Source organism: Procambarus clarkii, chromosome 57, assembly GCF_040958095.1.
Source record: "Procambarus clarkii isolate CNS0578487 chromosome 57, FALCON_Pclarkii_2.0, whole genome shotgun sequence".
NCBI lineage: Eukaryota > Metazoa > Arthropoda > Malacostraca > Decapoda > Cambaridae > Procambarus > Procambarus clarkii.
In genome coordinates, this window is record NC_091206.1 from 30,365,080 (window position 1) to 30,375,561 (window position 10,482).

Here is a 10,482-nt window from a genome sequence, read left to right on the forward strand (position 1 = left end):
CATACCTGTGACTTAGGTAATCTTGAATCCATGCTAGCATTTTCCCCCTCACACCTTTTTTAACTAAGGTGTGTAGTATTGCTGGCGGGCTTGCAAGTTCAAATGCTTTTTCCAGATCAAGGAAGACCACTATAGCTGGACCCGAGTTAACTGTTCCTAGTAATGTTGCTATGCAGTTGGCAGTACCTACACCTCTAGTGAAGCCAAATATGTGTTTATGAAGGTCTCCAGTCTTCCACAGTAGCCTATTTAAGACCATCCGTTCTGCAGTTTTACTAACGCATGATGTTAAGGAAATGGGTCTGTAATTGCCAGGTTTATTCGGCTTAGGAATCGGTATGATGTCTGCTTTCTTCCAAGAGGGCGGTAGTTTGCCTTGCTGCCAAGACGCATTGATGACGTCCAACATCCCTCGGTCTCCAGCAGGACCTGCATGTGCGATCATTGAGTATGTAATGTTATCAGCACCTGGTGCAGTGTCCTTACCACCCTTTTTGGCTCTGCTTAGTTCCTGTTCGGTGAAGGGACAGTCACATTCGTCATTTATAGCTAAGCCCTCATGAATGACTGTCATCCTCTCTTGTTGTAAGTGTTCTTGCTGCCGTCGGACCATTGCAGGAAGCTGATATGAAGCTGTTCTTTCTGCAAATTGGAGAGCAAGTCTCTCAGCCTCCTGCAACGGTTGAATACATGCCTGTGGCCGGGCTGGTCGACCTGATATAGTTTTAATCTGACCCCATATCTTGCCAAGACTACTATGTTCATTTAGAGTTTGACACCACTCAAACCATCTTGCCTCCTTTACTTCTCGAGAAACTCGCCTTGCTTCAGATATCACCGCTCGTAGCAGAGTTCTTCCTTCTGGTGTGGGGTGTCTCTTTAGATGTTTTCTGAAGATATTGACTCTGTGGTTCTGTTCTTTAACGTCATTACTATAGAACCAATAGTTCTTTCGTTTCGTGTTACCTGTGATAATGATTGGAATAGCTTTGCTCGCAGCAGCTGCAACGGCGTCCTGCAGATTGGTCTCGTGTATGTCCAAATCCTCAGGTGGCGTGTACGTCGCATACCATTTTTCAAGTTCTTCCTGGTATACATTCCAATTGGCCTTCCCTAAATTCCACCGAGGCCGCGCAGGAGGTGTAGGAGGTCGTGCCAGGTTGAGTGTCGTGACAGTAGCATAGTGGTCACTATAGTGATCACCGGGTCTACTTCCCACTTCGCCTGTTGCTGGAGTGCTGTGGAGATGAATGTAAGATCAAGGGAACCTCCTAGAATGTGAGTGGGTTCCCCAGTGTTGAGAAGTGTAATTTCAGGTACTTCTCGCAGAGCTGCAGCTAAATGGCGCCCATCTGCATTGGCTGGCCCAGTTGCACCTAACTCTGGATGATGAGCATTAAAATCTCCAGCAAGAATTAAATTTTCCTGCGTGGCCAAGGCAAGCACTGCCTCTGCTTCTAGTTTACGTCTAGGGGGCTTGTAGACGTTGTATATGAGGAGCTCAAAATTAGCCATATTCACTGTAACTGCTAATACCTCTACTCCATCCCCACATGAAACCGAGTCTATTTTCTTGCTGGGTATGGTGTTTCTGACTAGGGTCATTAATCCTCTTAGTCTCCCCTGCTCATACGGGAGAACATAGTGCTGATATCCAGCTAATCTGAAGGATTTCGTGGCTGGGAAAAGAGTTTCTTCCAAAACGATTATATCTGCTTTCGTGCTGATTGCAGCCTCCTGAAGTGTGTGTTTTTTATTCCCAAGACCTTGTATGTTCCACTGCAGAATTCGTAATGGCCAGACGACGGGTTCGGTTGGTGTTGCTTGTTCTACTAGAACTCCTCCTCGGAATCGACCTCTATATACTCCGCCTCGCAAGTCGTGTCGCTGCAAATCGGACTGCATTGATTGTCCGTGGTCATCCCCGACGTTGTTGGAATCTGTGCATAACTGTGGTCCATCGCTATGTTGTTGGAAGTGCTGCAGGTCGGACGGCATTGATTGTCCGTGGTCAACCCCGGCAATGTTGGAATCTGTGCAGAACTGTGGTCCATCACTTTGCTGTTGGTATTGCTGCAAGTCGGACTGCATTGATTGCTCGCGGCCGTTTCTTGTGTTGGTGGAACCTGTGCATCTCTGCTGTTCAATACGTCTTTGTTGGCGTTGCTGCAGATCAGACTGCATTGGCTGTTGTTGTCTGTCTCCTGTGTTGGAAGATTCTGTTGATCGTGGGTGGTCACTGCGTCTTGCAGTTGCGTTTGTGAATGTCGATGTTCCGGTGTCTTGACTAGCCGACTGGTGTCGGTAGTCAGTAAGTCCAAGTTGCGTTGTTTGTCCTCTTGTGCTCCATCCTGTCGGAGACTGTCTATTTCTCGTGTAACTGTGGTCTGCTGCACGATCTTGTCCATTATCACACAAGTGATGTCTGGAGTCTGTTGTTGTGAGGCGTTCTGCGTCATCTGTAGGCAATTGATAATGGTCTCTGCCATGATCTTCACGATGGTTTGCAGCTGGACCTCGGTAAAACTGTATAGCTGGTGAGTAGATTCCGAAAGTAAGTGTTTTCTGCTCATTTGCACTTGCTGGACTTCTGCAACACTTTCGTGTAATGTCTGATTCGGAATTGACAGATTCGGGAAATTTTGCACTGTGAGAGCGGGTGGCTGTTGTGGCTGTGCACGAGTGTTCCAGACGGTGGTGTTGGTGGATGTACCGCTGGTCAGTGTGTTGACCCTGGCCTGAGCTGTCTGCACTTTTTGTTTCCGTGCAGAGCAGGTTGTGCTCCAGGCATGATGTTTGCCTCCACAATTTGGACATTTGGCTGTTGTGGTCTGGTTTGCCTTGTGCTTGGCAATACAGTCTTTGGTGGGATGTCTCAGGCTGCACACTCCGCACCTCTCCTGTCCTGTGCAGCGTGACTGATGGTGGCCGTATTTCTGACACCTGAAGCAGCGTAGGGGTTCCGGGACGTATGGCCTCTGTCGGTATATCCCCCAATTTCCAAGACCGAAAGTTTCCGGCACATGTCCCATGACGGTCACCAGAACCTGACGCGTCGCTGCCTTGTCTACTTTTGTGTGGCAACGTTCCGCACTCAGGACTTGCTTGTGTTCTAGCACTGGATCCAGGGGAAAGTCGATTGGGTATCCCAAAAGCACGACTCGTGTGCGTCGTTCTGAAGGGTCCAGCTTTACCAAGCACACAGTTTTCCCCTGCAGGACTCTTACCTTCTCTAAGTAATGGGCAGTCTGTTGGTCTTGAGGTGTCAGTATTATTTCTCCCTTCAGGTTGACTGTAATGGAAAGTTTGAGCTCTGGTTGTTCTTTTTCCATCGCCGTTACTACTCCATATGCTGTAGGAAAATGGTCGGTCTGCATGATCTTGAATTTCGGAAGAAGTGCAGAGGCTGGCGATGTCTGGTGTGAGGCTGGTGGTGTCCTCCCCTGTCCCATACTGCTGTCCTGCGGCTGGGCTGTGGAGAGAGGAACAATGGCCGACATTGGCTGGCGTGAAACCGGTGGTGTTCTCTCCTGACTCATACTGCCGTCCCGCGGCAGCGTTGCGGACAGAGAAGCATTGACTGACACTGGCTGGTGTGTGACTGACGCTGTCCTCTCTAGGTCCATTACGTCCGCTGACTTGCTGGTAGAAGCAAGTGGTAAAGCCTCGATAGCAGTTTTCTTTGGGGCCTGCTGCACATCGGTCCCCCGTCCTTCCTCGTCCGAAAGCTGCTTCCATTCCCTCTTGCGCTGAGCCTTCCCCATGGCTCTCTACACGTAGTGAGAACCGACTCAAACCACCGGAGCAGCAGGCGACACGTCCTCACTGCACGGTAGCTCAGGAGCCCCCTGTCATAGGTGAGGCATGAATATAGTAGATATATAAAAAGACGTGCTTATACGAATGCAACGTTGTGTCAAAATTTCAAAGTAATCGGTAAAGAGGTTTCGAAGATTTTCCTTACATGAAAAACAGATTTTCTGAAAATGCATGTTTTTTTTACCGTCACAGACGTGACATCTATATAGTATATATATAAAAATCTGGACGGATGCGAATGGAACGTTGTGTGAAAATTTCAAAGCAATCGGTGAAGAAATTTCGGAGATTAGCGATTTTGCACAAACGAACATTTTCATTTTTATTTATATAGATATATAAATATATAAATAAATAGGTATTACATATAATAATGGTGCTTCCCAAATCAACATTATATACAATAGTGTATGCTTTAAAAATCTTTGAAAAAAAAATTGAATGGATTGTAGGAACGTCAACAAAAAACGATGTTATATTAAAATGTCCATGGGTTACACTAAAATCAAATAAAAATCGAAATCAAAATGTTTATTCAGGTAAAAATAAATACATAGAAGATGAGTTACAAACATAATGTTGGACTTATTGATAGAGTTAGAACATATAATACATAAAGTGACTAATACTCACAGCGTTTCGTCAAGGTGTGGGGAGAAAACCCCCAGAAACTAAAGATTAATACTAACTGAGAATAAAGTATAAATTGTGTTGAAATAAGGAGAAAAGGGGGGGGGGGGGGAGGGACATGGCAGAAATCAGCAATTATACAACTTGGTCAAAAAACAGTATTGTTTGAAATTAGCAAGACATAGGTTGACATTTACGGGGTAAGGTAGGTTACATGGAGTTTATTAGGAATAGTACTTACGTTTTCCCATTTTCTGAGTACGAATTAATCAAACTAGAAATGCGTTACATATAGAGGGACCCAGAATGTGGAATGACGTTCCCAATCATGTCAGATACAGTACCTATCCCAACCAGTTTAAGATAAAAACTAAGTTCTACCTAATTAACACCATGTAATCTACCTTACTCCTAAATGTCAACCAATGTCCAACTATTTTAAACAATGTCTTACTATTTTTAACAATGCTGTTTCTTGACCAAATTGTATATTTGCTATTTTCTGCCATGTTCCCGCTCTTTTTTATTTTTTATTTTTTCTACACAATGTATACTTTATTCTCAACAAACAGTACCCGGCAACGCGTTGCTGTGGCTCAGTAACGCATGTGCGTTGCTGATCCACAGCAACCTTCCCAGTCCTCCCCACCATTTCCCCCTCACCCATCTCCTCAGCCACCCAACCATTCCCCACTTCACTGTCCCCTCGTCCTCCCTACCATTCCCATCTCCCCACCATCTGCACCACCATCTTCACCACCACCTTCAACCGCATCTTCACCACCACCTTCACCACCACCTACACCTTCACAGCCCTACTTCCAATATTCCAAAATTTTAAAACCATTTCCCTTTCACCTGTCACTGATGGCCCTTAAGTCTTCTGGACAGAGCTCTCCTCCTCGCACTATATTACTGCTCCACAACTATATATATATATATATATATATTATATATATATATATATATATATATATATATATATATATATATATATATATATATATATATATATATATATATATATATATATATAAATGGAAATGTTCGTTTGTTCAAAATCGCTAATCTCCAAAAGTTCTTTCACTGAAATTCTATGAAATTTTCACACAACGTTCCATTTGCATCCGAGCACGTTTTTATGTACAAGCTATATAGATGTCACGTCTGTGACGGGAAAAGACATGTTTTTTTGGATAAACTGTGTTTTTCATGTGAGGGGAAATCTTCGAAACCTCTTTACTGACGACTTTGAAATTTTGACACAACGTTTCATTCGAATTGGTGAATATTTTTATATACCTACTATATACATGTCTCCCATTTGACAGGAAAAAACATACTTTTTTGAAAAACAGTGCCATCTGTTGAGAGCAAGAGCAACACACGCTGTAATCTCCGAAAGTTCTTCACCGATTGCTTTGAAACTTTGACACAATGATCCATTCGAATACACATGTGTTTTATACACCTATATAAATGCCACACCTGTGACAGGTAAAAACATGTTGTTGTTTTTAAACAGCGCCATCTTTTGCATGTAGGAGCAACATTCGCAATACTAAATATCTTACAATTCGATTTCAATGTTTCCAATTCCATTGATAAATTTTATTTTTATAGATTTCGATTTTTTTTTATTATAATTTTGTGTGACATTGTGTTGGAATTCAGCTGTGTTGTTTACCATACCGTTCATTTTGTAAGTATAAGTATAGATGCCACACCTGTAATAGGTAAAACTATGTTTTTCTTGAAAAGCAGCACCATCTGTTGCATGTAAGAGCAACAGACATGCTATACTAAATATGTTTCAATTCCATTTCAATGTTTCTGATTTCAGTGATAAATTGAATTTTCATAGGTTTTTATTTATTTTCATTTTGATTTATTTATTTTGTTTGAATTGGTTTGGAATTGAGCTGTGTTGTTTACCATTCCGTTCATTTTGTGAGTATAGTTAATTTTAGGTTGCTAGCCACTCCACCGTCCCCCCTCTTCCTTCCCATCGTGCCCCACACCCCAATCCCTTTGTCCTCTCCACCATTCTCCTTTCCCCCCATCCCCTCGTCCCCACCATCCCAAACTCCCCCTTCCCCACCATTGCCCCCTCGTCCTACCCACCATCTCTCACTTCCGTCCCCTCATCATCACCACCATTTCCCACTCCCTCGTCCGATGCCTTCCCAAATGGTCTAATGTTCCCATCTGAGAATTGGGAACATCAAGTGATCTGATGTTTCCATCACTGAAATATAAGAAAAACCGTTAAGAAATGAAATGATAATATGAAAAAATATAAAAATAAACTATACTCACGAAGTGAACTGTATGGTAAACAACACAGCTCAATTCCAATTCAATTCACACAAAATAATTAAATCAAGATGAAAATAAATCAAAATCTATGAAAATTCAATTTATCAATGCAATCAGAAACATTGAAAAGGAATTTAAGATATTTAGTATAGCATGTGTGTTGCTCCTACATGCAACAGATGGCGCTGTTTTTCAAGAAAAGCATAGTTTTACCTGTTACAGGTGTGGCATCTATACTTATATATACGAAATGAACGGTATGGTAAACAACACAGCTCAGTTCCATATCAATATCACACAAAGTAATTCAAGAAAAAATGTAATAAATCGAAATCTATGCAAATAAAATTTATCTATGCAATCGGAAACATTGAAGTGGAATTCGTGACATATTCAGTATAGCGTGCATGTTGCTATTATGTGCAACAGATGGCGCTGTTTTTCAAGGACGTATGTTTTTACTTGATACAAGGGTGGCATCTATATAGTAGGTATATAAAACCACATTCCTATTCGAACGCAACGTTATGTCAAAATTTCAAAGCAATCGGTGAAGAACTTTCAAAGATTACAGCGTGTGTTGCTCTTTCATCCAACAGATGGCGGTTTTTAAAAAACGCATCTTTTTTCCTGTCACAGGTGAGGCATGAATATAGTAGATATATCAAAAGACGTGCTTATTTGAATGCAACGTTGTGTCAAAATTTCAAAGTAATCGGTAAAGAGGTTTCGAAGATTTTCCTTACATGAAAAACAGTTTTTCCGAAAAAGCATGTTTTTTTACCGTCACAGACGTGACATCGATATAGTATATATATAAAAATCTGGACGGATGCGAATGGAACGTTGTGTGAAAATTTCAAAGCAGTCGGTGAAGAACTTTCGGAGATTAGCGATTTTGCACAAACGAACATTTCCATTTTTATTTATATAGATTAGTGTTGAGTTTCAGTCTAAGTGTTTCCCCCCCCTTCTTTAACCTTGCCCGAAACGCTATACGTACTAATGGCTTTAGGTATTGTATGTACTAGCTCTTTCTTTAAATCAAATAATATTTTTGTAACTCATCTGCAATGTATGTACCTTTACCTAAATAAAGAATCTGAATCTGAATCTTAAACTGGTTGAGAGAGGTACAGCCTTTGACATGATTGGGGAGGTCATTCCACATTCTGGGTCCCTTAATTTGTAGAACATTTCTAGTTTTCAATATTTTCCTAACAGTCACAACTTGGCGCATGGGTTTTTACATTACAAATAGGTACAGCCCCAACTTGGGGCCAATCTTTTTCGTTACCCCTGGCAAGTGATTGCTTCTAGTCCTCGAAATTTTCGCTCAAGGGGATTAAAAGGCGCCAACTTGGGGCTGTAGCTATTTGTAATGTAAAAACCCATCCGCCAAGTTGGGGCCATTAGGAAAATATGGAAAAAACCCATTGCCCCAAGTTGGGGCTGTAGCCATTTGCAACGTAAAACCAATGCGCCAAATTGGCGCCGTCAGGAAAATATGGAAAAAAACCTGCGCCAAGTTGGCGCCGTCGGAAAAAGCAAAACGGCGCAGATTTGGGGCCATTTTTACTACTCACTACCACCCACAGGATAAGTATTGAGTCCACTACCAACTACAAGATGGGTATGGGGTCCAAAACTACCTACAAGATGGGTATTGGATTCACTACCACCCACAGGAAGGGTATGGGGTCCACTACCACTTACAACATGGGTATGGGGGTCCACTACCACCCACAAAATGGGTATGGGGTCCCTACCACCCACAAGATGGGTATGGGGTCAACTACAGCTCAAGGCTTGATATAAATTCCACTACTTCCCACGGGGAGTTGATGTTGGGAGTGGGTGTGGTGTTGGGAGCGGGGGTGGAGTTGGGGGTGGGGGTGGTGTTGGAAGTGGTTGTGGTGATGGGAATGGTTGGGAGTTACAAGTAGAATGTTGGATTTCAAAATAGAACTAGTATATACTATGCCTAAAGCATTAATATGCACAGCGTTTTGGGCAAGATCTGGGGAAACCTTAAAAACTACGACTTAAGACTAATTGAGATCAACAGCATGAACTGAACTGACATATGTTGACATTTAGGAGATAAGGTAAGTTACAAGGAGTTGATTATGTAGTACTTAGTTGCTTTTCTCTTAAATTGGATGAAAGAGAGGCAATCTTTAACGGGACTGGGAATACATACTCACATACATACATACATACATACAAACATACATACATACATACATACATACATACATACATACATACATACATACATACATACATACATACATACATACATACATACATACATACATATATACATACATACATACATACATACATACATACATACATACATACATACATACATATGGGGTATATATATAGTATGTATGTATATATGTATACATACATACATATGTATGTATACATATATACATACATATGGGACAATACGAAAATGACATCGCAAGCAAGGCAAAGATTCAGCCTAAATTGCTGCATAGCCACATCAGGAGAAAAACAACAGTAAAGGAAAAGGTTATGAAATTAAGGATAGGGGCAGAAGGATTCACTACAAACGACCAAGAAGTGTGTAAGGAATTGAATATGAAATTCCAGGAGGTCTTCACTGTAGAGCAAGGAGAAATTCCAGAGATAAGAGAGGGAATAGCTAACCAGGAACCACTGGAAGAGTTTGAGATTACCAGCGGGGAAGTAAGGAAGTGTTTACTAGAGTTGGATGTGACAAAGTCTATAGGCCCAGATGGAATCTCCCCTTGGATACTAAAGGAAGGAGCAGAAGAACTGTGCCTTCCACTCTCCTTAGTGTAAACAAATCACTGGCAACAGGAGAACTGCAAGAAATTTGGAAAGCAGCTAAAGTAGTCCCGATATACAAGAAAGGGGATAGACAGGAGGCACTGAATTACAGGCCAGTATCCCTAACCTGCATACCATGCAAGCTGATGGAGAAGATTGTGCAAAGAAAGCTATTGGAGCACCTGGAGCGAAAGAACTTTGTAACACAGCATCAACATGGGTTCAGGGATGGCAGGTTCTGCCTCACAGGGTTACTTGAATTCTACGACCAGGCAACAAAAATAAGGCAAGAAAGAGGAGGGTGGGCAGATTGCATATTTTGGGATTGTCAGAAAGCCTTTGATACAGTGCCACACAAGAGGCTAGCGAAAAAGCTGGAGATGCAGGCTGGAGTGAAAGGGAAGGTACTCCATTGGATAAAGGAGTACCTAAGCAACAGGAGATAACGAGTCAGTGAAAGGGGTGAGGTCTCGGATTGGCGAGACGTTACGAGTGGAGTCCCACAGGGGGTCAGTCCTTGGACCTATACTGTTTCTGATAAATGTAAATGATCTCCCAGAGGGTATAGAATCGTTTGTCTCAATGTTTGCCGATGATGCAAAAATTATGAGGAGGATTGAAACTGAGGACGATAGTAGGAGGCTACAAGATGACTTAGACAGACTGAGTGAATGGTCCAACAAATGGCTGTTGAAGTTCAACCCGAGTAAGTGCAAAGTAATGAAACTAGGCAGTGGAAACAGGAGGCCAGACACAGGATACAGAATAGGAGATGAAGTACTTAATGAAACGGACAGAGAGAAAGATCTAGGCGTTGATATCACACCAAACCTGTCTCTTGAAGAGCACATAAAAAGAATTACGTCTGCAACATATACGAGGCTG